The 18,747-nt window shown below is 47.1% G+C and overlaps 30 non-coding genes across 30 annotated transcripts; all 30 read right to left on the bottom strand.

Annotated features, from left to right (window-relative positions):
* Positions 1-72: 72 nt before the first annotated feature.
* Positions 73-146, bottom strand: TRNAI-AAU (transfer RNA isoleucine (anticodon AAU)). Its single transcript has one exon. It is a non-coding gene; the product is annotated as a tRNA-Ile (tRNA).
* A 239-nt stretch (positions 147-385) lies between these two features.
* On the bottom strand, positions 386-457 carry TRNAD-GUC (transfer RNA aspartic acid (anticodon GUC)). The gene has a single exon. It is a non-coding gene; the product is annotated as a tRNA-Asp (tRNA).
* An 874-nt stretch (positions 458-1,331) lies between these two features.
* TRNAI-AAU (transfer RNA isoleucine (anticodon AAU)) lies at positions 1,332-1,405 on the bottom strand. Its single transcript has one exon. It is a non-coding gene; the product is annotated as a tRNA-Ile (tRNA).
* Positions 1,406-1,638: 233 nt separating this feature from the next.
* TRNAD-GUC (transfer RNA aspartic acid (anticodon GUC)) lies at positions 1,639-1,710 on the bottom strand. Its single transcript has one exon. It is a non-coding gene; the product is annotated as a tRNA-Asp (tRNA).
* An 874-nt stretch (positions 1,711-2,584) lies between these two features.
* On the bottom strand, positions 2,585-2,658 carry TRNAI-AAU (transfer RNA isoleucine (anticodon AAU)). The gene has a single exon. It is a non-coding gene; the product is annotated as a tRNA-Ile (tRNA).
* A 236-nt stretch (positions 2,659-2,894) lies between these two features.
* TRNAD-GUC (transfer RNA aspartic acid (anticodon GUC)) lies at positions 2,895-2,966 on the bottom strand. The gene has a single exon. It is a non-coding gene; the product is annotated as a tRNA-Asp (tRNA).
* Positions 2,967-3,840: 874 nt separating this feature from the next.
* Positions 3,841-3,914, bottom strand: TRNAI-AAU (transfer RNA isoleucine (anticodon AAU)). Its single transcript has one exon. It is a non-coding gene; the product is annotated as a tRNA-Ile (tRNA).
* A 238-nt stretch (positions 3,915-4,152) lies between these two features.
* Positions 4,153-4,224, bottom strand: TRNAD-GUC (transfer RNA aspartic acid (anticodon GUC)). Its single transcript has one exon. It is a non-coding gene; the product is annotated as a tRNA-Asp (tRNA).
* Positions 4,225-5,098: 874 nt separating this feature from the next.
* Positions 5,099-5,172, bottom strand: TRNAI-AAU (transfer RNA isoleucine (anticodon AAU)). Its single transcript has one exon. It is a non-coding gene; the product is annotated as a tRNA-Ile (tRNA).
* A 234-nt stretch (positions 5,173-5,406) lies between these two features.
* TRNAD-GUC (transfer RNA aspartic acid (anticodon GUC)) lies at positions 5,407-5,478 on the bottom strand. The gene has a single exon. It is a non-coding gene; the product is annotated as a tRNA-Asp (tRNA).
* An 874-nt stretch (positions 5,479-6,352) lies between these two features.
* On the bottom strand, positions 6,353-6,426 carry TRNAI-AAU (transfer RNA isoleucine (anticodon AAU)). Its single transcript has one exon. It is a non-coding gene; the product is annotated as a tRNA-Ile (tRNA).
* Positions 6,427-6,656: 230 nt separating this feature from the next.
* Positions 6,657-6,728, bottom strand: TRNAD-GUC (transfer RNA aspartic acid (anticodon GUC)). The gene has a single exon. It is a non-coding gene; the product is annotated as a tRNA-Asp (tRNA).
* Positions 6,729-7,602: 874 nt separating this feature from the next.
* Positions 7,603-7,676, bottom strand: TRNAI-AAU (transfer RNA isoleucine (anticodon AAU)). Its single transcript has one exon. It is a non-coding gene; the product is annotated as a tRNA-Ile (tRNA).
* Positions 7,677-7,915: 239 nt separating this feature from the next.
* On the bottom strand, positions 7,916-7,987 carry TRNAD-GUC (transfer RNA aspartic acid (anticodon GUC)). The gene has a single exon. It is a non-coding gene; the product is annotated as a tRNA-Asp (tRNA).
* Positions 7,988-8,861: 874 nt separating this feature from the next.
* On the bottom strand, positions 8,862-8,935 carry TRNAI-AAU (transfer RNA isoleucine (anticodon AAU)). The gene has a single exon. It is a non-coding gene; the product is annotated as a tRNA-Ile (tRNA).
* Positions 8,936-9,175: 240 nt separating this feature from the next.
* On the bottom strand, positions 9,176-9,247 carry TRNAD-GUC (transfer RNA aspartic acid (anticodon GUC)). The gene has a single exon. It is a non-coding gene; the product is annotated as a tRNA-Asp (tRNA).
* Positions 9,248-10,120: 873 nt separating this feature from the next.
* TRNAI-AAU (transfer RNA isoleucine (anticodon AAU)) lies at positions 10,121-10,194 on the bottom strand. The gene has a single exon. It is a non-coding gene; the product is annotated as a tRNA-Ile (tRNA).
* Positions 10,195-10,431: 237 nt separating this feature from the next.
* On the bottom strand, positions 10,432-10,503 carry TRNAD-GUC (transfer RNA aspartic acid (anticodon GUC)). Its single transcript has one exon. It is a non-coding gene; the product is annotated as a tRNA-Asp (tRNA).
* Positions 10,504-11,377: 874 nt separating this feature from the next.
* TRNAI-AAU (transfer RNA isoleucine (anticodon AAU)) lies at positions 11,378-11,451 on the bottom strand. The gene has a single exon. It is a non-coding gene; the product is annotated as a tRNA-Ile (tRNA).
* Positions 11,452-11,687: 236 nt separating this feature from the next.
* TRNAD-GUC (transfer RNA aspartic acid (anticodon GUC)) lies at positions 11,688-11,759 on the bottom strand. The gene has a single exon. It is a non-coding gene; the product is annotated as a tRNA-Asp (tRNA).
* Positions 11,760-12,633: 874 nt separating this feature from the next.
* TRNAI-AAU (transfer RNA isoleucine (anticodon AAU)) lies at positions 12,634-12,707 on the bottom strand. The gene has a single exon. It is a non-coding gene; the product is annotated as a tRNA-Ile (tRNA).
* Positions 12,708-12,941: 234 nt separating this feature from the next.
* TRNAD-GUC (transfer RNA aspartic acid (anticodon GUC)) lies at positions 12,942-13,013 on the bottom strand. The gene has a single exon. It is a non-coding gene; the product is annotated as a tRNA-Asp (tRNA).
* An 874-nt stretch (positions 13,014-13,887) lies between these two features.
* On the bottom strand, positions 13,888-13,961 carry TRNAI-AAU (transfer RNA isoleucine (anticodon AAU)). The gene has a single exon. It is a non-coding gene; the product is annotated as a tRNA-Ile (tRNA).
* A 234-nt stretch (positions 13,962-14,195) lies between these two features.
* Positions 14,196-14,267, bottom strand: TRNAD-GUC (transfer RNA aspartic acid (anticodon GUC)). Its single transcript has one exon. It is a non-coding gene; the product is annotated as a tRNA-Asp (tRNA).
* An 874-nt stretch (positions 14,268-15,141) lies between these two features.
* Positions 15,142-15,215, bottom strand: TRNAI-AAU (transfer RNA isoleucine (anticodon AAU)). Its single transcript has one exon. It is a non-coding gene; the product is annotated as a tRNA-Ile (tRNA).
* A 238-nt stretch (positions 15,216-15,453) lies between these two features.
* Positions 15,454-15,525, bottom strand: TRNAD-GUC (transfer RNA aspartic acid (anticodon GUC)). The gene has a single exon. It is a non-coding gene; the product is annotated as a tRNA-Asp (tRNA).
* An 874-nt stretch (positions 15,526-16,399) lies between these two features.
* Positions 16,400-16,473, bottom strand: TRNAI-AAU (transfer RNA isoleucine (anticodon AAU)). The gene has a single exon. It is a non-coding gene; the product is annotated as a tRNA-Ile (tRNA).
* Positions 16,474-16,708: 235 nt separating this feature from the next.
* TRNAD-GUC (transfer RNA aspartic acid (anticodon GUC)) lies at positions 16,709-16,780 on the bottom strand. The gene has a single exon. It is a non-coding gene; the product is annotated as a tRNA-Asp (tRNA).
* An 874-nt stretch (positions 16,781-17,654) lies between these two features.
* On the bottom strand, positions 17,655-17,728 carry TRNAI-AAU (transfer RNA isoleucine (anticodon AAU)). The gene has a single exon. It is a non-coding gene; the product is annotated as a tRNA-Ile (tRNA).
* A 235-nt stretch (positions 17,729-17,963) lies between these two features.
* TRNAD-GUC (transfer RNA aspartic acid (anticodon GUC)) lies at positions 17,964-18,035 on the bottom strand. The gene has a single exon. It is a non-coding gene; the product is annotated as a tRNA-Asp (tRNA).
* Positions 18,036-18,747: the final 712 nt, after the last annotated feature.

Here is an 18,747-nt window from a genome sequence, read left to right as displayed (position 1 = left end):
CGGAAGAAACCAGCTTCAGCATCGATCTACCTGGGATGAAACTAGTGAACATGACCTCTAAAAAGCTGCTCCTGGCCCGTACGGGGATCGAACCCGCGACCTTGGCGTTATTAGCACCACGCTCTAACCAACTGAGCTAACCGGCCATGGGTGTGGCATTACGTCCCTGCCGGGAAAAAAATGGAAAGCTGTACGAGCGCGATCCTTTTTTTTTTTTTTTTAGGGGGGGGGGGGGGGGATGGATTTAGCACACATGTAGGGACTTTTGGTGGTAGACGCATATGTAACGCGTGACAGTCGAACAATAAAAGATCAAAAGCTCCTGCTTATGAAGATATTGCCGGATCAATCAGGTTCACGTAGCAGTGGCAAGAACATAAGAAACCTCCCCGTCGGGGAATCGAACCCCGGTCTCCCGCGTGACAGGCGGGGATACTCACCACTATACTAACGAGGATTGGCTGCGTCGAAACCTCTGACATCACACTCCGAGAAAGTGCACACGAGGCATGTGAGTGCTCAGAGGATCCACTGTGGGCCCTGCTCATTTTTCCTTTTTTGCACTTTCAGATAAGAGAGGTGAGACTGTGAAGAAAACTGCCATTTTGCCCTCACTGGCCAGAGTCAGTGCTCCTTTGGATGAGAGAAATGGGCCAGCCAGCAGACATCCGAATGATGGCAAAGCTGTCTATAGTGTCTGGGAGATTTAGTCAAACTTTTGCTCGGCTGACAACTATGGCCTCATTCACACAGCGGTTTTTTCTAGGCAGCACACTGACCCTAGAAGGATCTAGTGTCCTTAACAAGGGCGAAGAGATAGTAGAAGTGGTTATTAGCCATTTTTACCCTACATACAGGAGCCTCAATACTGTTTAGAAGCAGGAAGTAGCGCAAATAAACTTTGACATCCAGGTACCTTTATAGATGATGTTTGCTCTTATTGGAGTCTTTCTCATCCTTTTTGTTTCCATCTGTTCTAGATGCCATGATAACTTTGGACATGCTCTGCTCATCTCTGCAGACAATTCCCTCTTCTCCGCTCTTCTGCAGGACATGTCGATGGGGTGTCCTTGAATAGCAAGGACACCGTGTAGTTTATCAACAATGACACAAATGTCAACAGCAAAATCCACACCAACTATAGTTAGTAAATGCCTGCTACAGGCTTCAATTAACACCACAACATAGAGACAACTACTTCTGCAAATCAGTTAGGCACACGATTCGAGACGGTAAACACTGTGAGCAAAATGCGGAATCGGAAGAAACCAGCTTCAGCATCGATCTACCTGGGATGAAACTAGTGAACATGACCTCTAAAAAGCTGCTCCTGGCCCGTACGGGGATCGAACCCGCGACCTTGGCGTTATTAGCACCACGCTCTAACCAACTGAGCTAACCGGCCATGGGTGTGGCATTACGTCCCTGCAGGGAAAAAAATGGAAAGCTGTACGAGCGCGATCCTTTTTTTTTTTTTTTAGGGGGGGGGGGATGGATTTAGCACACATGTAGGGACTTTTGGTGGTAGACGCATATGTAACGCGTGACAGTCGAACAATAAAAGATCAAAAGCTCCTGCTTATGAAGATATTGCCGGATCAATCAGGTTCACGTAGCAGTGGCAAGGACATAAGAAACCTCCCCGTCGGGGAATCGAACCCCGGTCTCCCGCGTGACAGGCGGGGATACTCACCACTATACTAACGAGGATTGGCTGCGTCGAAACCTCTGACATCACACTCCGAGAAAGTGCACACGAGGCATGTGAGTGCTCAGAGGATCCACTGTGGGCCCTGCTCATTTTTCCTTTTTTGCACTTTCAGATAAGAGAGGTGAGACTGTGAAGAAAACTGCCATTTTGCCCTCACTGGCCAGAGTCAGTGCTCCTTTGGATGAGAGAAATGGGCCAGCCAGCAGACATCCGAATGATGGCAAAGCTGTCTATAGTGTCTGGGAGATTTAGTCAAACTTTTGCTCGGCTGACAACTATGGCCTCATTCACACAGCGGTTTTTTCTAGGCAGCACACTGACCCTAGAAGGATCTAGTGTCCTTAACACGGGCGAAGAGATAGTAGAAGTGGTTATTAGCCATTTTTACCCTACATACAGGAGCCTCAATACTGAATAGAAGCAGGAAGTAGCGCAAATAAACTTTGACATCCAGGTACCTTTATAGATGATGTTTGCTCTTATTGGAGTCTTTCTCATCCTTTTTGTTTCCATCTGTTCTAGATGCCATGATAACTTTGGACATGCTCTGCTCATCTCTGCAGACAATTCCCTCTTCTCCGCTCTTCTGCAGGACATGTCGATGGGGTGTCCTTGAATAGCAAGGACACCTTGTAGTTTATCAACAATGACACAAATGTCAACAGCAAAATCCACACCAACTATAGTTAGTAAATGCCTGCTACAGGCTTCAATTAACACCACAACATAGAGACAACTACTTCTGCAAATCAGTTAGGCACACGATTCGAGACGGTAAACACTGTGAGCAAAATGCGGAATCGGAAGAAACCAGCTTCAGCATCGATCTACCTGGGATGAAACTAGTGAACATGACCTCTAAAAAGCTGCTCCTGGCCCGTACGGGGATCGAACTCGCGACCTTGGCGTTATTAGCACCACGCTCTAACCAACTGAGCTAACCGGCCATGGGTGTGGCATTACGTCCCTGCCGGGAAAAAAATGGAAAGCTGTACGAGCGCGATCCTTTTTTTTTTTTTTTAGGGGGGGGGGGGGGATGGATTTAGCACACATGTAGGGACTTTTGGTGGTAGACGCATATGTAACGCGTGACAGTCGAACAATAAAAGATCAAAAGCTCCTGCTTATGAAGATATTGCCGGATCAATCAGGTTCACGTAGCAGTGGCAAGAACATAAGAAACCTCCCCGTCGGGGAATCGAACCCCGGTCTCCCGCGTGACAGGCGGGGATACTCACCACTATACTAACGAGGATTGGCTGCGTCGAAACCTCTGACATCACACTCCGAGAAAGTGCACACGAGGCATGTGAGTGCTCAGAGGATCCACTGTGGGCCCTGCTCATTTTTCCTTTTTTGCACTTTCAGATAAGAGAGGTGAGACTGTGAAGAAAACTGCCATTTTGCCCTCACTGGCCAGAGTCAGTGCTCCTTTGGATGAGAGAAATGGGCCAGCCAGCAGACATCCGAATGATGGCAAAGCTGTCTATAGTGTCTGGGAGATTTAGTCAAACTTTTGCTCGGCTGACAACTATGGCCTCATTCACACAGCGGTTTTTTCTAGGCAGCACACTGACCCTAGAAGGATCTAGTGTCCTTAACAAGGGCGAAGAGATAGTAGAAGTGGTTATTAGCCATTTTTACCCTACATACAGGAGCCTCAATACTGAATAGAAGCAGGAAGTAGCGCAAATAAACTTTGACATCCAGGTACCTTTATAGATGATGTTTGCTCTTATTGGAGTCTTTCTCATCCTTTTTGTTTCCATCTGTTCTAGATGCCATGATAACTTTGGACATGCTCTGCTCATCTCTGCAGACAATTCCCTCTTCTCCGCTCTTCTGCAGGACATGTCGATGGGGTGTCCTTGAATAGCAAGGACACCGTGTAGTTTATCAACAATGACACAAATGTCAACAGCAAAATCCACACCAACTATAGTTAGTATATGCCTGCTACAGGCTTCAATTAACACCACAACATAGAGACAACTACTTCTGCAAATCAGTTAGGCACACGATTCGAGACGGTAAACACTGTGAGCAAAATGCGGAATCGGAAGAAACCAGCTTCAGCATCGATCTACCTGGGATGAAACTAGTGAACATGACCTCTAAAAAGCTGCTCCTGGCCCGTACGGGGATCGAACCCGCGACCTTGGCGTTATTAGCACCACGCTCTAACCAACTGAGCTAACCGGCCATGGGTGTGGCATTACGTCCCTGCCGGGAAAAAAATGGAAAGCTGTACGAGCGCGATCCTTTTTTTTTTTTTTTAGGGGGGGGGGGGGGGGATGGATTTAGCACACATGTAGGGACTTTTGGTGGTAGACGCATATGTAACGCGTGACAGTCGAACAATAAAAGATCAAAAGCTCCTGCTTATGAAGATATTGCCGGATCAATCAGGTTCACGTAGCAGTGGCAAGAACATAAGAAACCTCCCCGTCGGGGAATCGAACCCCGGTCTCCCGCGTGACAGGCGGGGATACTCACCACTATACTAACGAGGATTGGCTGCGTCGAAACCTCTGACATCACACTCCGAGAAAGTGCACACGAGGCATGTGAGTGCTCAGAGGATCCACTGTGGGCCCTGCTCATTTTTCCTTTTTTGCACTTTCAGATAAGAGAGGTGAGACTGTGAAGAAAACTGCCATTTTGCCCTCACTGGCCAGAGTCAGTGCTCCTTTGGATGAGAGAAATGGGCCAGCCAGCAGACATCCGAATGATGGCAAAGCTGTCTATAGTGTCTGGGAGATTTAGTCAAACTTTTGCTCGGCTGACAACTATGGCCTCATTCACACAGCGGTTTTTTCTAGGCAGCACACTGACCCTAGAAGGATCTAGTGTCCTTAACAAGGGCGAAGAGATAGTAGAAGTGGTTATTAGCCATTTTTACCCTACATACAGGAGCCTCAATACTGAATAGAAGCAGGAAGTAGCGCAAATAAACTTTGACATCCAGGTACCTTTATAGATGATGTTTGCTCTTATTGGAGTCTTTCTCATCCTTTTTGTTTCCATCTGTTCTAGATGCCATGATAACTTTGGACATGCTCTGCTCATCTCTGCAGACAATTCCCTCTTCTCCGCTCTTCTGCAGGACATGTCGATGGGGTGTCCTTGAATAGCAAGGACACCGTGTAGTTTATCAACAATGACACAAATGTCAACAGCAAAATCCACACCAACTATAGTTAGTAAATGCCTGCTACAGGCTTCAATTAACACCACAACATAGAGACAACTACTTCTGCAAATCAGTTAGGCACACGATTCGAGACGGTAAACACTGTGAGCAAAATGCGGAATCGGAAGAAACCAGCTTCAGCATCGATCTACCTGGGATGAAACTAGTGAACATGACCTCTAAAAAGCTGCTCCTGGCCCGTACGGGGATCGAACCCGCGACCTTGGCGTTATTAGCACCACGCTCTAACCAACTGAGCTAACCGGCCATGGGTGTGGCATTACGTCCCTGCAGGGAAAAAAATGGAAAGCTGTACGAGCGCGATCCTTTTTTTTTTTTTTTAGGGGGGGGGGGGATGGATTTAGCACACATGTAGGGACTTTTGGTGGTAGACGCATATGTAACGCGTGACAGTCGAACAATAAAAGATCAAAAGCTCCTGCTTATGAAGATATTGCCGGATCAATCAGGTTCACGTAGCAGTGGCAAGGACATAAGAAACCTCCCCGTCGGGGAATCGAACCCCGGTCTCCCGCGTGACAGGCGGGGATACTCACCACTATACTAACGAGGATTGGCTGCGTCGAAACCTCTGACATCACACTCCGAGAAAGTGCACACGAGGCATGTGAGTGCTCAGAGGATCCACTGTGGGCCCTGCTCATTTTTCCTTTTTTGCACTTTCAGATAAGAGAGGTGAGACTGTGAAGAAAACTGCCATTTTGCCCTCACTGGCCAGAGTCAGTGCTCCTTTGGATGAGAGAAATGGGCCAGCCAGCAGACATCCGAATGATGGCAAAGCTGTCTATAGTGTCTGGGAGATTTAGTCAAACTTTTGCTCGGCTGACAACTATGGCCTCATTCACACAGCGGTTTTTTCTAGGCAGCACACTGACCCTAGAAGGATCTAGTGTCCTTAACAAGGGCGAAGAGATAGTAGAAGTGGTTATTAGCCATTTTTACCCTACATACAGGAGCCTCAATACTGAATAGAAGCAGGAAGTAGCGCAAATAAACTTTGACATCCAGGTACCTTTATAGATGATGTTTGCTCTTATTGGAGTCTTTCTCATCCTTTTTGTTTCCATCTGTTCTAGATGCCATGATAACTTTGGACATGCTCTGCTCATCTCTGCAGACAATTCCCTCTTCTCCGCTCTTCTGCAGGACATGTCGATGGGGTGTCCTTGAATAGCAAGGACACCTTGTAGTTTATCAACAATGACACAAATGTCAACAGCAAAATCCACACCAACTATAGTTAGTAAATGCCTGCTACAGGCTTCAATTAACACCACAACATAGAGACAACTACTTCTGCAAATCAGTTAGGCACACGATTCGAGACGGTAAACACTGTGAGCAAAATGCGGAATCGGAAGAAACCAGCTTCAGCATCGATCTACCTGGGATGAAACTAGTGAACATGACCTCTAAAAAGCTGCTCCTGGCCCGTACGGGGATCGAACCCGCGACCTTGGCGTTATTAGCACCACGCTCTAACCAACTGAGCTAACCGGCCATGGGTGTGGCATTACGTCCCTGCCGGGAAAAAAATGGAAAGCTGTACGAGCGCGATCCTTTTTTTTTTTTTTTAGGGGGGGGATGGATTTAGCACACATGTAGGGACTTTTGGTGGTAGACGCATATGTAACGCGTGACAGTCGAACAATAAAAGATCAAAAGCTCCTGCTTATGAAGATATTGCCGGATCAATCAGGTTCACGTAGCAGTGGCAAGAACATAAGAAACCTCCCCGTCGGGGAATCGAACCCCGGTCTCCCGCGTGACAGGCGGGGATACTCACCACTATACTAACGAGGATTGGCTGCGTCGAAACCTCTGACATCACACTCCGAGAAAGTGCACACGAGGCATGTGAGTGCTCAGAGGATCCACTGTGGGCCCTGCTCATTTTTCCTTTTTTGCACTTTCAGATAAGAGAGGTGAGACTGTGAAGAAAACTGCCATTTTGCCCTCACTGGCCAGAGTCAGTGCTCCTTTGGATGAGAGAAATGGGCCAGCCAGCAGACATCCGAATGATGGCAAAGCTGTCTATAGTGTCTGGGAGATTTAGTCAAACTTTTGCTCGGCTGACAACTATGGCCTCATTCACACAGCGGTTTTTTCTAGGCAGCACACTGACCCTAGAAGGATCTAGTGTCCTTAACAAGGGCGAAGAGATAGTAGAAGTGGTTATTAGCCATTTTTACCCTACATACAGGAGCCTCAATACTGAATAGAAGCAGGAAGTAGCGCAAATAAACTTTGACATCCAGGTACCTTTATAGATGATGTTTGCTCTTATTGGAGTCTTTCTCATCCTTTTTGTTTCCATCTGTTCTAGATGCCATGATAACTTTGGACATGCTCTGCTCATCTCTGCAGACAATTCCCTCTTCTCCGCTCTTCTGCAGGACATGTCGATGGGGTGTCCTTGAATAGCAAGGACACCGTGTAGTTTATCAACAATGACACAAATGTCAACAGCAAAATCCACACCAACTATAGTTAGTAAATGCCTGCTACAGGCTTCAATTAACACCACAACATAGAGACAACTACTTCTGCAAATCAGTTAGGCACACGATTCGAGACGGTAAACACTGTGAGCAAAATGCGGAATCGGAAGAAACCAGCTTCAGCATCGATCTACCTGGGATGAAACTAGTGAACATGACCTCTAAAAAGCTGCTCCTGGCCCGTACGGGGATCGAACCCGCGACCTTGGCGTTATTAGCACCACGCTCTAACCAACTGAGCTAACCGGCCATGGGTGTGGCATTACGTCCCTGCCGGGAAAAAAATGGAAAGCTGTACGAGCGCGATCCTTTTTTTTTTTTTTTAGGGGGGGGGGGGGGGGGATGGATTTAGCACACATGTAGGGACTTTTGGTGGTAGACGCATATGTAACGCGTGACAGTCGAACAATAAAAGATCAAAAGCTCCTGCTTATGAAGATATTGCCGGATCAATCAGGTTCACGTAGCAGTGGCAAGAACATAAGAAACCTCCCCGTCGGGGAATCGAACCCCGGTCTCCCGCGTGACAGGCGGGGATACTCACCACTATACTAACGAGGATTGGCTGCGTCGAAACCTCTGACATCACACTCCGAGAAAGTGCACACGAGGCATGTGAGTGCTCAGAGGATCCACTGTGGGCCCTGCTCATTTTTCCTTTTTTGCACTTTCAGATAAGAGAGGTGAGACTGTGAAGAAAACTGCCATTTTGCCCTCACTGGCCAGAGTCAGTGCTCCTTTGGATGAGAGAAATGGGCCAGCCAGCAGACATCCGAATGATGGCAAAGCTGTCTATAGTGTCTGGGAGATTTAGTCAAACTTTTGCTCGGCTGACAACTATGGCCTCATTCACACAGCGGTTTTTTCTAGGCAGCACACTGACCCTAGAAGGATCTAGTGTCCTTAACAAGGGCGAAGAGATAGTAGAAGTGGTTATTAGCCATTTTTACCCTACATACAGGAGCCTCAATACTGAATAGAAGCAGGAAGTAGCGCAAATAAACTTTGACATCCAGGTACCTTTATAGATGATGTTTGCTCTTATTGGAGTCTTTCTCATCCTTTTTGTTTCCATCTGTTCTAGATGCCATGATAACTTTGGACATGCTCTGCTCATCTCTGCAGACAATTCCCTCTTCTCCGCTCTTCTGCAGGACATGTCGATGGGGTGTCCTTGAATAGCAAGGACACCTTGTAGTTTATCAACAATGACACAAATGTCAACAGCAAAATCCACACCAACTATAGTTAGTAAATGCCTGCTACAGGCTTCAATTAACACCACAACATAGAGACAACTACTTCTGCAAATCAGTTAGGCACACGATTCGAGACGGTAAACACTGTGAGCAAAATGCGGAATCGGAAGAAACCAGCTTCAGCATCGATCTACCTGGGATGAAACTAGTGAACATGACCTCTAAAAAGCTGCTCCTGGCCCGTACGGGGATCGAACCCGCGACCTTGGCGTTATTAGCACCACGCTCTAACCAACTGAGCTAACCGGCCATGGGTGTGGCATTACGTCCCTGCCGGGAAAAAAATGGAAAGCTGTATGAGCGCGATCCTTTTTTTTTTTTTTTAGGGGGGGGGGGGGGGGGGATGGATTTAGCACACATGTAGGGACTTTTGGTGGTAGACGCATATGTAACGCGTGACAGTCGAACAATAAAAGATCAAAAGCTCCTGCTTATGAAGATATTGCCGGATCAATCAGGTTCACGTAGCAGTGGCAAGAACATAAGAAACCTCCCCGTCGGGGAATCGAACCCCGGTCTCCCGCGTGACAGGCGGGGATACTCACCACTATACTAACGAGGATTGGCTGCGTCGAAACCTCTGACATCACACTCCGAGAAAGTGCACACGAGGCATGTGAGTGCTCAGAGGATCCACTGTGGGCCCTGCTCATTTTTCCTTTTTTGCACTTTCAGATAAGAGAGGTGAGACTGTGAAGAAAACTGCCATTTTGCCCTCACTGGCCAGAGTCAGTGCTCCTTTGGATGAGAGAAATGGGCCAGCCAGCAGACATCCGAATGATGGCAAAGCTGTCTATAGTGTCTGGGAGATTTAGTCAAACTTTTGCTCGGCTGACAACTATGGCCTCATTCACACAGCGGTTTTTTCTAGGCAGCACACTGACCCTAGAAGGATCTAGTGTCCTTAACAAGGGCGAAGAGATAGTAGAAGTGGTTATTAGCCATTTTTACCCTACATACAGGAGCCTCAATACTGAATAGAAGCAGGAAGTAGCGCAAATAAACTTTGACATCCAGGTACCTTTATAGATGATGTTTGCTCTTATTGGAGTCTTTCTCATCCTTTTTGTTTCCATCTGTTCTAGATGCCATGATAACTTTGGACATGCTCTGCTCATCTCTGCAGACAATTCCCTCTTCTCCGCTCTTCTGCAGGACATGTCGATGGGGTGTCCTTGAATAGCAAGGACACGTGTAGTTTATCAACAATGACACAAATGTCAACAGCAAAATCCACACCAACTATAGTTAGTAAATGCCTGCTACAGGCTTCAATTAACACCACAACATAGAGACAACTACTTCTGCAAATCAGTTAGGCACACGATTCGAGACGGTAAACACTGTGAGCAAAATGCGGAATCGGAAGAAACCAGCTTCAGCATCGATCTACCTGGGATGAAACTAGTGAACATGACCTCTAAAAAGCTGCTCCTGGCCCGTACGGGGATCGAACCCGCGACCTTGGCGTTATTAGCACCACGCTCTAACCAACTGAGCTAACCGGCCATGGGTGTGGCATTACGTCCCTGCCGGGAAAAAAATGGAAAGCTGTACGAGCGCGATCCTTTTTTTTTTTTTTTAGGGGGGGGGGGGGGGATGGATTTAGCACACATGTAGGGACTTTTGGTGGTAGACGCATATGTAACGCGTGACAGTCGAACAATAAAAGATCAAAAGCTCCTGCTTATGAAGATATTGCCGGATCAATCAGGTTCACGTAGCAGTGGCAAGAACATAAGAAACCTCCCCGTCGGGGAATCGAACCCCGGTCTCCCGCGTGACAGGCGGGGATACTCACCACTATACTAACGAGGATTGGCTGCGTCGAAACCTCTGACATCACACTCCGAGAAAGTGCACACGAGGCATGTGAGTGCTCAGAGGATCCACTGTGGGCCCTGCTCATTTTTCCTTTTTTGCACTTTCAGATAAGAGAGGTGAGACTGTGAAGAAAACTGCCATTTTGCCCTCACTGGCCAGAGTCAGTGCTCCTTTGGATGAGAGAAATGGGCCAGCCAGCAGACATCCGAATGATGGCAAAGCTGTCTATAGTGTCTGGGAGATTTAGTCAAACTTTTGCTCGGCTGACAACTATGGCCTCATTCACACAGCGGTTTTTTCTAGGCAGCACACTGACCCTAGAAGGATCTAGTGTCCTTAACAAGGGCGAAGAGATAGTAGAAGTGGTTATTAGCCATTTTTACCCTACATACAGGAGCCTCAATACTGAATAGAAGCAGGAAGTAGCGCAAATAAACTTTGACATCCAGGTACCTTTATAGATGATGTTTGCTCTTATTGGAGTCTTTCTCATCCTTTTTGTTTCCATCTGTTCTAGATGCCATGATAACTTTGGACATGCTCTGCTCATCTCTGCAGACAATTCCCTCTTCTCCGCTCTTCTGCAGGACATGTCGATGGGGTGTCCTTGAATAGCAAGGACACCGTGTAGTTTATCAACAATGACACAAATGTCAACAGCAAAATCCACACCAACTATAGTTAGTATATGCCTGCTACAGGCTTCAATTAACACCACAACATAGAGACAACTACTTCTGCAAATCAGTTAGGCACACGATTCGAGACGGTAAACACTGTGAGCAAAATGCGGAATCGGAAGAAACCAGCTTCAGCATCGATCTACCTGGGATGAAACTAGTGAACATGACCTCTAAAAAGCTGCTCCTGGCCCGTACGGGGATCGAACCCGCGACCTTGGCGTTATTAGCACCACGCTCTAACCAACTGAGCTAACCGGCCATGGGTGTGGCATTACGTCCCTGCCGGGAAAAAAATGGAAAGCTGTACGAGCGCGATCCTTTTTTTTTTTTTTTAGGGGGGGGGGGGGGATGGATTTAGCACACATGTAGGGACTTTTGGTGGTAGACGCATATGTAACGCGTGACAGTCGAACAATAAAAGATCAAAAGCTCCTGCTTATGAAGATATTGCCGGATCAATCAGGTTCACGTAGCAGTGGCAAGAACATAAGAAACCTCCCCGTCGGGGAATCGAACCCCGGTCTCCCGCGTGACAGGCGGGGATACTCACCACTATACTAACGAGGATTGGCTGCGTCGAAACCTCTGACATCACACTCCGAGAAAGTGCACACGAGGCATGTGAGTGCTCAGAGGATCCACTGTGGGCCCTGCTCATTTTTCCTTTTTTGCACTTTCAGATAAGAGAGGTGAGACTGTGAAGAAAACTGCCATTTTGCCCTCACTGGCCAGAGTCAGTGCTCCTTTGGATGAGAGAAATGGGCCAGCCAGCAGACATCCGAATGATGGCAAAGCTGTCTATAGTGTCTGGGAGATTTAGTCAAACTTTTGCTCGGCTGACAACTATGGCCTCATTCACACAGCGGTTTTTTCTAGGCAGCACACTGACCCTAGAAGGATCTAGTGTCCTTAACAAGGGCGAAGAGATAGTAGAAGTGGTTATTAGCCATTTTTACCCTACATACAGGAGCCTCAATACTGAATAGAAGCAGGAAGTAGCGCAAATAAACTTTGACATCCAGGTACCTTTATAGATGATGTTTGCTCTTATTGGAGTCTTTCTCATCCTTTTTGTTTCCATCTGTTCTAGATGCCATGATAACTTTGGACATGCTCTGCTCATCTCTGCAGACAATTCCCTCTTCTCCGCTCTTCTGCAGGACATGTCGATGGGGTGTCCTTGAATAGCAAGGACACCGTGTAGTTTATCAACAATGACACAAATGTCAACAGCAAAATCCACACCAACTATAGTTAGTAAATGCCTGCTACAGGCTTCAATTAACACCACAACATAGAGACAACTACTTCTGCAAATCAGTTAGGCACACGATTCGAGACGGTAAACACTGTGAGCAAAATGCGGAATCGGAAGAAACCAGCTTCAGCATCGATCTACCTGGGATGAAACTAGTGAACATGACCTCTAAAAAGCTGCTCCTGGCCCGTACGGGGATCGAACCCGCGACCTTGGCGTTATTAGCACCACGCTCTAACCAACTGAGCTAACCGGCCATGGGTGTGGCATTACGTCCCTGCAGGGAAAAAAATGGAAAGCTGTACGAGCGCGATCCTTTTTTTTTTTTTTTAGGGGGGGGGGGGATGGATTTAGCACACATGTAGGGACTTTTGGTGGTAGACGCATATGTAACGCGTGACAGTCGAACAATAAAAGATCAAAAGCTCCTGCTTATGAAGATATTGCCGGATCAATCAGGTTCACGTAGCAGTGGCAAGGACATAAGAAACCTCCCCGTCGGGGAATCGAACCCCGGTCTCCCGCGTGACAGGCGGGGATACTCACCACTATACTAACGAGGATTGGCTGCGTCGAAACCTCTGACATCACACTCCGAGAAAGTGCACACGAGGCATGTGAGTGCTCAGAGGATCCACTGTGGGCCCTGCTCATTTTTCCTTTTTTGCACTTTCAGATAAGAGAGGTGAGACTGTGAAGAAAACTGCCATTTTGCCCTCACTGGCCAGAGTCAGTGCTCCTTTGGATGAGAGAAATGGGCCAGCCAGCAGACATCCGAATGATGGCAAAGCTGTCTATAGTGTCTGGGAGATTTAGTCAAACTTTTGCTCGGCTGACAACTATGGCCTCATTCACACAGCGGTTTTTTCTAGGCAGCACACTGACCCTAGAAGGATCTAGTGTCCTTAACAAGGGCGAAGAGATAGTAGAAGTGGTTATTAGCCATTTTTACCCTACATACAGGAGCCTCAATACTGAATAGAAGCAGGAAGTAGCGCAAATAAACTTTGACATCCAGGTACCTTTATAGATGATGTTTGCTCTTATTGGAGTCTTTCTCATCCTTTTTGTTTCCATCTGTTCTAGATGCCATGATAACTTTGGACATGCTCTGCTCATCTCTGCAGACAATTCCCTCTTCTCCGCTCTTCTGCAGGACATGTCGATGGGGTGTCCTTGAATAGCAAGGACACCGTGTAGTTTATCAACAATGACACAAATGTCAACAGCAAAATCCACACCAACTATAGTTAGTAAATGCCTGCTACAGGCTTCAATTAACACCACAACATAGAGACAACTACTTCTGCAAATCAGTTAGGCACACGATTCGAGACGGTAAACACTGTGAGCAAAATGCGGAATCGGAAGAAACCAGCTTCAGCATCGATCTACCTGGGATGAAACTAGTGAACATGACCTCTAAAAAGCTGCTCCTGGCCCGTAAGGGGATCGAACCCGCGACCTTGGCGTTATTAGCACCACGCTCTAACCAACTGAGCTAACCGGCCATGGGTGTGGCATTACGTCCCTGCAGGGAAAAAAATGGAAAGCTGTACGAGCGCGATCCTTTTTTTTTTTTTTTAGGGGGGGGGGGGATGGATTTAGCACACATGTAGGGACTTTTGGTGGTAGACGCATATGTAACGCGTGACAGTCGAACAATAAAAGATCAAAAGCTCCTGCTTATGAAGATATTGCAGGATCAATCAGGTTCACGTAGCAGTGGCAAGGACATAAGAAACCTCCCCGTCGGGGAATCAAACCCCGGTCTCCCGCGTGACAGGCGGGGATACTCACCACTATACTAACGAGGATTGGCTGCGTCGAAACCTCTGACATCACACTCCGAGAAAGTGCACACGAGGCATGTGAGTGCTCAGAGGATCCACTGTGGGCCCTGCTCATTTTTCCTTTTTTGCACTTTCAGATAAGAGAGGTGAGACTGTGAAGAAAACTGCCATTTTGCCCTCACTGGCCAGAGTCAGTGCTCCTTTGGATGAGAGAAATGGGCCAGCCAGCAGACATCCGAATGATGGCAAAGCTGTCTATAGTGTCTGGGAGATTTAGTCAAACTTTTGCTCGGCTGACAACTATGGCCTCATTCACACAGCGGTTTTTTCTAGGCAGCACACTGACCCTAGAAGGATCTAGTGTCCTTAACAAGGGCGAAGAGATAGTAGAAGTGGTTATTAGCCATTTTTACCCTACATACAGGAGCCTCAATACTGAATAGAAGCAGGAAGTAGCGCAAATAAACTTTGACATCCAGGTACCTTTATAGATGATGTTTGCTCTTATTGGAGTCTTTCTCATCCTTTTTGTTTCCATCTGTTCTAGATGCCATGATAACTTTGGACATGCTCTGCTCATCTCTGCAGACAATTCCCTCTTCTCCGCTCTTCTGCAGGACATGTCGATGGGGTGTCCTTGAATAGCAAGGACACCGTGTAGTTTATCAACAATGACACAAATGTCAACAGCAAAATCCACACCAACTATAGTTAGTAAATGCCTGCTACAGGCTTCAATTAACACCACAACATAGAGACAACTACTTCTGCAAATCAGTTAGGCACACGATTCGAGACGGTAAACACTGTGAGCAAAATGCGGAATCGGAAGAAACCAGCTTCAGCATCGATCTACCTGGGATGAAACTAGTGAACATGACCTCTAAAAAGCTGCTCCTGGCCCGTACGGGGATCGAACCCGCGACCTTGGCGTTATTAGCACCACGCTCTAACCAACTGAGCTAACCGGCCATGGGTGTGGCATTACGTCCCTGCCGGGAAAAAAATGGAAAGCTGTACGAGCGCGATCCTTTTTTTTTTTTTTGGGGGGGGGGGGGGGGGGATGGATTTAGCACACATGTAGGGACTTTTGGTGGTAGACGCATATGTAACGCGTGACAGTCGAACAATAAAAGATCAAAAGCTCCTGCTTATGAAGATATTGCCGGATCAATCAGGTTCACGTAGCAGTGGCAAGAACATAAGAAACCTCCCCGTCGGGGAATCGAACCCCGGTCTCCCGCGTGACAGGCGGGGATACTCACCACTATACTAACGAGGATTGGCTGCGTCGAAACCTCTGACATCACACTCCGAGAAAGTGCACACGAGGCATGTGAGTGCTCAGAGGATCCACTGTGGGCCCTGCTCATTTTTCCTTTTTTGCACTTTCAGATAAGAGAGGTGAGACTGTGAAGAAAACTGCCATTTTGCCCTCACTGGCCAGAGTCAGTGCTCCTTTGGATGAGAGAAATGGGCCAGCCAGCAGACATCCGAATGATGGCAAAGCTGTCTATAGTGTCTGGGAGATTTAGTCAAACTTTTGCTCGGCTGACAACTATGGCCTCATTCACACAGCGGTTTTTTCTAGGCAGCACACTGACCCTAGAAGGATCTAGTGTCCTTAACAAGGGCGAAGAGATAGTAGAAGTGGTTATTAGCTATTTTTACCCTACATACAGGAGCCTCAATACTGAATAGAAGCAGGAAGTAGCGCAAATAAACTTTGACATCCAGGTACCTTTATAGATGATGTTTGCTCTTATTGGAGTCTTTCTCATCCTTTTTGTTTCCATCTGTTCTAGATGCCATGATAACTTTGGACATGCTCTGCTCATCTCTGCAGACAATTCCCTCTTCTCCGCTCTTCTGCAGGACATGTCGATGGGGTGTCCTTGAATAGCAAGGACACCGTGTAGTTTATCAACAATGACACAAATGTCAACAGCAAAATCCACACCAACTATAGTTAGTAAATGCCTGCTACAGGCTTCAATTAACACCACAACATAGAGACAACTACTTCTGCAAATCAGTTAGGCACACGATTCGAGACGGTAAACACTGTGAGCAAAATGCGGAATCGGAAGAAACCAGCTTCAGCATCGATCTACCTGGGATGAAACTAGTGAACATGACCTCTAAAAAGCTGCTCCTGGCCCGTACGGGGATCGAACCCGCGACCTTGGCGTTATTAGCACCACGCTCTAACCAACTGAGCTAACCGGCCATGGGTGTGGCATTACGTCCCTGCCGGGAAAAAAATGGAAAGCTGTACGAGCGCGATCCTTTTTTTTTTTTTTTAGGGGGGGGGGGGGATGGATTTAGCACACATGTAGGGACTTTTGGTGGTAGACGCATATGTAACGCGTGACAGTCGAACAATAAAAGATCAAAAGCTCCTGCTTATGAAGATATTGCCGGATCAATCAGGTTCACGTAGCAGTGGCAAGAACATAAGAAACCTCCCCGTCGGGGAATCGAACCCCGGTCTCCCGCGTGACAGGCGGGGATACTCACCACTATACTAACGAGGATTGGCTGCTTCAAAACCTCTGACATCACACTCCGAGAAAGTGCACACGAGGCATGTGAGTGCTCAGAGGATCCACTGTGGGCCCTGCTCATTTTTCCTTTTTTGCACTTTCAGATAAGAGAGGTGAGACTGTGAAGAAAACTGCCATTTTGCCCTCACTGGCCAGAGTCAGTGCTCCTTTGGATGAGAGAAATGGGCCAGCCAGCAGACATCCGAATGATGGCAAAGCTGTCTATAGTGTCTGGGAGATTTAGTCAAACTTTTGCTCGGCTGACAACTATGGCCTCATTCACACAGCGGTTTTTTCTAGGCAGCACACTGACCCTAGAAGGATCTAGTGTCCTTAACAAGGGCGAAGAGATAGTAGAAGTGGTTATTAGCCATTTTTACCCTACATACAGGAGCCTCAATACTGAATAGAAGCAGGAAGTAGCGCAAATAAACTTTGACATCCAGGTACCTTTATAGATGATGTTTGCTCTTATTGGAGTCTTTCTCATCCTTTTTGTTTCCATCTGTTCTAGATGCCATGATAACTTTGGACATGCTCTGCTCATCTCTGCAGACAATTCCCTCTTCTCCGCTCTTCTGCAGGACATGTCGATGGGGTGTCCTTGAATAGCAAGGACACCGTGTAGTTTATCAACAATGACACAAATGTCAACAGCAAAATCCACACCAACTATAGTTAGTAAATGCCTGCTACAGGCTTCAATTAACACCACAACATAGAGACAACTACTTCTGCAAATCAGTTAGGCACACGATTCGAGACGGTAAACACTGTGAGCAAAATGCGGAATCGGAAGAAACCAGCTTCAGCATCGATCTACCTGGGATGAAACTAGTGAACATGACCTCTAAAAAGCTGCTCCTGGCCCGTACGGGGATCGAACCCGCGACCTTGGCGTTATTAGCACCACGCTCTAACCAACTGAGCTAACCGGCCATGGGTGTGGCATTATGTCCCTGCAGGGAAAAAAATGGAAAGCTGTACGAGCGCGATCCTTTTTTTTTTTTTTTTAGGGGGGGGGGGGATGGATTTAGCACACATGTAGGGACTTTTGGTGGTAGACGCATATGTAACGCGTGACAGTCGAACAATAAAAGATCAAAAGCTCCTGCTTATGAAGATATTGCCGGATCAATCAGGTTCACGTAGCAGTGGCAAGGACATAAGAAACCTCCCCGTCGGGGAATCGAACCCCGGTCTCCCGCGTGACAGGCGGGGATACTCACCACTATACTAACGAGGATTGGCTGCGTCGAAACCTCTGACATCACACTCCGAGAAAGTGCACACGAGGCATGTGAGTGCTCAGAGGATCCACTGTGGGCCCTGCTCATTTTTCCTTTTTTGCACTTTCAGATAAGAGAGGTGAGACTGTGAAGAAAACTGCCATTTTGCCCTCACTGGCCAGAGTCAGTGCTCCTTTGGATGAGAGAAATGGGCCAGCCAGCAGACATCCGAATGATGGCAAAGCTGTCTATAGTGTCTGGGAGATTTAGTCAAACTTTTGCTCGGCTGACAACTATGGCCTCATTCACACAGCGGTTTTTTCTAGGCAGCACACTGACCCTAGAAGGATCTAGTGTCCTTAACAAGGGCGAAGAGATAGTAGAAGTGGTTATTAGCCATTTTTACCCTACATACAGGAGCCTCAATACTGAATAGAAGCAGGAAGTAGCGCAAATAAACTTTGACATCCAGGTACCTTTATAGATGATGTTTGCTCTTATTGGAGTCTTTCTCATCCTTTTTGTTTCCATCTGTTCTAGATGCCATGATAACTTTGGACATGCTCTGCTCATCTCTGCAGACAATTCCCTCTTCTCCGCTCTTCTGCAGGACATGTCGATGGGGTGTCCTTGAATAGCAAGGACACCGTGTAGTTTATCAACAATGACACAAATGTCAACAGCAAAATCCACACCAACTATAGTTAGTAAATGCCTGCTACAGGCTTC

The sequence above is a fragment of the Dendrobates tinctorius genome, unplaced genomic scaffold, assembly GCF_039654945.1.
Source record: "Dendrobates tinctorius isolate UK_male_01 unplaced genomic scaffold, ASM3965494v1 ptg000062l, whole genome shotgun sequence".
NCBI classification, from domain to species: domain Eukaryota; kingdom Metazoa; phylum Chordata; class Amphibia; order Anura; family Dendrobatidae; genus Dendrobates; species Dendrobates tinctorius.
The sequence above is the reverse complement of the archived record's forward strand: the minus strand, read 5'-3'. Positions and strand labels throughout refer to the sequence as shown.